This window comes from Elephantulus edwardii, unplaced genomic scaffold (genome assembly GCF_000299155.1).
Source record: "Elephantulus edwardii isolate Elephantulus edwardi_28Jun2011 unplaced genomic scaffold, EleEdw1.0 scaffold00030, whole genome shotgun sequence".
Classification (NCBI taxonomy): domain Eukaryota; kingdom Metazoa; phylum Chordata; class Mammalia; order Macroscelidea; family Macroscelididae; genus Elephantulus; species Elephantulus edwardii.
The window spans coordinates 4,177,596-4,182,844 of record NW_006399780.1 but is presented as its reverse complement, the minus strand read 5'-3'; the positions used below and the strand labels follow the sequence as shown (position 1 = coordinate 4,182,844).

General features: G+C 44.9%; 1 pseudogene; it reads right to left on the bottom strand.

Annotated features, from left to right (window-relative positions):
- Nucleotides 1-2,470: 2,470 nt before the first annotated feature.
- Nucleotides 2,471-3,363, bottom strand: LOC102862091 (annotated as a pseudogene).
- Between the last annotated feature and the right edge of the window lie 1,886 nt (nt 3,364-5,249).

The following is a 5,249-nucleotide window of genomic DNA, read 5'->3' as shown; positions in this document are numbered from 1 at the left end:
GAAGCCCTCAGGCCAAAGGCAAAATGCTGAGCCTCTGTTTCTGCTCTGCACACTGAAAGAGGTGGACATAATCTGAGGTCCTCTTGACCTCTAATGTTCCAAGAATCAATCCCTGTGAAACCTCGTTGCCATGCACAAGGTGTCCACATGTGGATGTCTATTGATGTCTTCTTCCAGCCAACTGCAGCTCAAGATGATAACAATTCAAATGTAACCACTCAAGGCTAAGTCAAACCTCACAAATTAAAGAGCAAGGCCCTCTTGATTGTCAAATCTGCTCAGGGCTTTAGGTGTCAGTCATGAGCTTACGGGGCCTGAGCGACCCCTCACATCTGATCTACTGGCTATAAATCTGGGGATTTTTCACCAACATCTCACATTCAATAATGCACTAGAATGATCCACAGAATTCAGGAAAGCTTTCTAGTATGATTATCATCTTATTATAACAAAAAGGAAAAAGGATATAAGTCAGGACCAGCATAAAGAAAAGATGCACAATTGGAAGTTTAGAAGAGTCTCCAAAATGAACTTATCATGTCTCAAATAGGGTGTGTCACCCTTCCAAGGATAGATGTTTTTCACCAACCAAGAAGCTCAGAGCTTCAATGCTCAGTGTTATTATTAGAGCTTCATTACACAGGTATGATTGATTAAATCATTACCCACATAGCTGAAATGCACCCTCAGACCCCTCTCTCCTGAAGCTAATATCACTTGCAACCTTACTATTTAACATAATCCCAGCTGTAGTCTGTCTGGTGCCTTTAGAAAATAAAGATCCCCAATCATTGGGGAGATTACAAAGACTTAAGAGAATGTCTCACAGGAGTGAAGGACAAAGGCAAAAAAAAATTTTTTTTATCATGTTAACTGTAGACTCCACAGCATCTCTTAGTCCTGAGTCTACAGCTGCCAACCTCTGTCAGTCTTGAAAATATCAGTGTCTGTTGTTGGGTAAAGGGACTTTTATCCATTCTTGCAGACAAAAGAGCAAGCTGACTTGGAACCTTACCAATGGTAGATCTGAAAAAACAAATACATTTACACTTTCGGACAAGAATCTTAAAGTTTACAGAGATTGTCTCAAAACATATGATCTTTTCCAGTTAAAATCATGTGCATTTTACATGTATTCATTAGTTATTTATATGCCACATAACATGTAAATCAAACATCTTCATGTTGCTTTTTCTAGCTATTAGAAGCTTTCTACCCATCAAAAAGAAAGTTAAAAACTACTAACACTCATAGAAAACAACACTGAACTTTCATTGTCAGAGAATTGGAGCCAGCTTATTTATAGCTGATCCTCCATTGGATTTCTCAGGCTGCAATAGGTAACATCATAACAGATGGAGAAAAGACTGAAACTGTCAACTTGGATGCACAATCAATAACCTTGGTACCAGCAGTCAGGAGATCAGGAGATGTAGTGCTCTGACAAAGTCTGCAGTTAGGGACCTCTCCAAACTACTGAGGAGCAATGATGTTAGTTTGAGGTGTATCTGATTCAGACTATGGTCATTTCAATCATTTGCTAGTCATCTGAGAGCTGGATAATGAATAAGGACAACAGAGGAAAAACTGATACCTTTGAACTGTGGTGCTGGAGAAAAGTACTGAATATCTCATGGACTGTCAAAAGGACGACAAATACTTGTCGGAGAAGGTGCAGCCAGGGTGCTCCTTGGACGCAGGGATGGTGCAGCTTCACTTCACATACTTTGAGCCTGTTGCTGGGGTTGCTGGGAGAGGTTATTCCTTGGAGAAGTACATTGTGCTTGGAAAGGTGAAAAGGAGGACAGTGAAAGACCCTCAACCAGGTGGACTGACACAGTGATTGTACCAATGGGCTTGAGTATGTCAGCGATTGTGAGGGTGGCACAGGATTGGACAGGGTTTAGAGCTGTTGTTCACAGGGTCAGTATGGGTGGTAATTGACTCAACAGCACCTAACAACAAAAAGAAATTGCAGGGGAGACAACTTACCTTCAAAGAGTTTCCGGTAGATTCAAACTGCCAGAGAGATGTAGCCTTTGAGTTAGCGGCACAACTCCCTTCTGTCATCAGAGTTCCCTTACAATAGTTTCCCCCCTGAGGTCCAACTGGCACTTGCTGTTTATTGGTCTGGCTGGAGCCCTACGTGAGACGTAATGGGGGCTGGCCTAGCAGAAGAGTGGAGGCACTGGCAGGCAGGCAGGCAGGCACGCACAGGTATGCACAGGTGGGCGGGAGGAGTCATGATTCTGTAAATAAATACCGGACACACAGGGAGGGGGGCCGGGACCCCTCGAGACTGGGGTCACCAGGCACCGTCCACTAATGGCTGCGTGGGCGAGGTGGGTGGGCAGTGGTCCAAAGTGCTCAAGCCCCGGTGGTCCTGAGGGGAGAGAGGGGGGAATCCTGGACGACAGAGGCCCATATGGAAAGGGGGGGGTGGTCCACAAGGAGGGGAATGGGGCATGGGTCAGCAGCGGCCCTTAATGACCTTCTTGAGCTCCTCGTAGATGACCAGCACAAAGGCCCTGCCCCTGCCCCACAGCACGTTGGAGCAGGCGCCCTTGAAGGCCTTGCTGCCCTCGTCCTTCAAGATCAGCAGTTTATCTCCCCACGTACGAGTGTCCGCTCCTCTCCAGCCAGACTTGCATCCTCCTCCTCCTCCTCCACACGGTGTCAAAGGGGTAGGCCATCACTACGGTCACTGCAGTGACCATCTGCGCGATCATCCAGCTGACCACGACGTGCATGTTCTCGGGGTCCGGGAGCCCTTGGCTGTATCGTAGACGGCGTGGTAGATGATGCCCTGCACTGACACGTCGAAGCCCTGGGTGAGCCTGCGGATGCCGTCTGACTTGCTGATCTTCACCAGGCAGAGTGCCCAGGCTCTTGAACTCGCGCTCCGTGCCCCACTTGCCCAGGTTGGCGGCCAGCCAGGTCCGGGCGAAGGCCAGCGGGTGGATGAGCGAGGTGGCCCCCGGGGGCGCCGCCCGAGGCCAGGTTGCCCGAGAAGAAGCGCCAGAACCAGGTGTTGCTTGTCCACCCCGCCCAGGGCCACCTGCCTGTACGTGTCCTTGAAGGCGGAGTTGATGGCCTGGGTGGGAATGTAGCGGACAACGTTGGCCAGATTGCCCCCCAGAAGGAAAGCACGTCCTGCGCCCTGGGGATGCGCACGATGCAGGCCACGATGCCCTTGCACTGCTGGTCGGTCGCGATCGGCTTGCTGGCCTGCTGGACCTGCAGCGGCAGCGTGACCCGCTCAATCCGGGCCACGACCGTCTTAGAGATGGCGGCAGCAATGCCACCAGCCAAGAAGTCCTTGGCCAACTAGATGGCTTGCTCCTTCCTAGTGGCAAAGCGCATGCGCGAAGCCCGGCCCGAGCAAACACACAGTTACATACAGCTGGGTCTCAATTCACTCCTTGTCCTCTCAGTTGGGCTTTCAGAGGCTAGAAACTGCTGGAGAAGAGATTGCCCGTCTTTCTTCTATGGAGCAGCTGGTGGCTTCGAATTGTGTGTCATTGGGATTGCAGCACAACTCCTTACCACTAAAGTCACCAGAAGCAGATAATTATCACTTTGGGGATGGGGAACACCATATTTATTTGGAAAAAAAAATAAACCAATTCCCTTTATTTGAAAGGGTCTTAAAATAGTTCCTCAACATTCAGATGATCTTTGTGAGCTACCTAATTGCTTGGAATAAACAGATAGAAATAACCTTTATAAATATTTTTAAGGCTGTAATTAAGTACAGTCACATTACAGAATTAGTTCTGACTACAAATACCAAAGACCCTTCCAGTGCGTTAGCTACTAAGAAACAAAGGAAGTAGGGCAGTATCTGCTGCGTGAGTTACATTAGAGGAGGCTGGGTTTTCTAAGATGAAAGCAATTTCAAATACATAAAAGAACAATGAGAATAGCATAATGATTAAAACATTATTATGCACAATCAGCTTTGTTTCACTAACACCTACCATGTCTTGCCCACTGAGATCAAGGCAAAATCCAAAATCATATTATGTTCACATGTAAATATTGCAGCATACTTTATACTGCTGAAAGTTAGTAACATTTTGGAAGACATCTAATCAATAATGCCATAGTCACGATGCAATCAATTCCTCATTATTCAGAATACAGTCAGCATTAATGGTTCCCTGTTTTCTGTTTCTCTAAATATAAATTGTAATGAGATCCAAATACAGTATAGACTACACATTGAAATAAATTACTATTTCTATTAGTTTCATTTGATCTGTAGTTTTATCTTTCAATTCCTTATTGTGTGACTTTTGTTGTTGTTGTTGTTGCTGTTATTGAAAAAGGTTGTTTGTAATACAGAACGCATATACGGTCTGGACTTTGCCAATTATACTTCTTTGATGCTATTTAGCCTCGATGTGCACCTCTGTTCCTAATACTCACAAGTGGATTAATAAGTTTTATCATGATGGGTAAAAAAATACTGACATGTGCTTAGACTTTGGCTCTATGACAACTAACTTTGAAAAGCTGTAATTGGATGATGACTTATCTGTTCAGTCTGTCTCGGTTTTCAAATTTACTACTATTTGCTTATATAATACTGACTTGATTACATTTCCTCAGTGTGAACATTTAGCTCCTGACTCCCTGGCATATCCATCTAGTTTTGTGTTTAGCTTTTCTTCTGTAGTTCATTCATTGATTAATTGGTAGTTTGTTATCTTTTCTCAAACTGATTTTGGGTTATTATCTCTATTTTTTTCCATTATTTTCTGGTTGTTATCTACTTTTTTTTGGTTTATTTTGCTGTTCTTTTTCTAGCATTAGATTTAGTATTTAGGATTTGGCCTTGGATATTCCTTTTATATTTTCATTGAATATAGGTCTGTCTTAGCGAGGCTGAAACCAACTTTCTCCATGGAGGCTGGGATTTGGAAGCTCCATCTCACATACTTTGGTCATGTGGCCAAGATGGACCTGTCCTTGGAGAATATCAAGCTTGGAAGGGTGGAACGACAGTGCAGGAGAGGAAGACCTTTGATGAGATGGATTGACAAAGTAACTGGGGCAATGAGGGTTGGTGTGTCAAAATCAATGAATCTGTCTCAGGACTGGGCAGGCTTCAGGGATGCTATACAAAGTATCACTGGAGACTCAACAGCACATAACAACATAGGTTGTTATGTACCATCAGGTTAGAACCAACTAATAGCTGATCTTCCAGCGGGTTTTCAGAGGCAGTAATTTTCAAGTGAGCA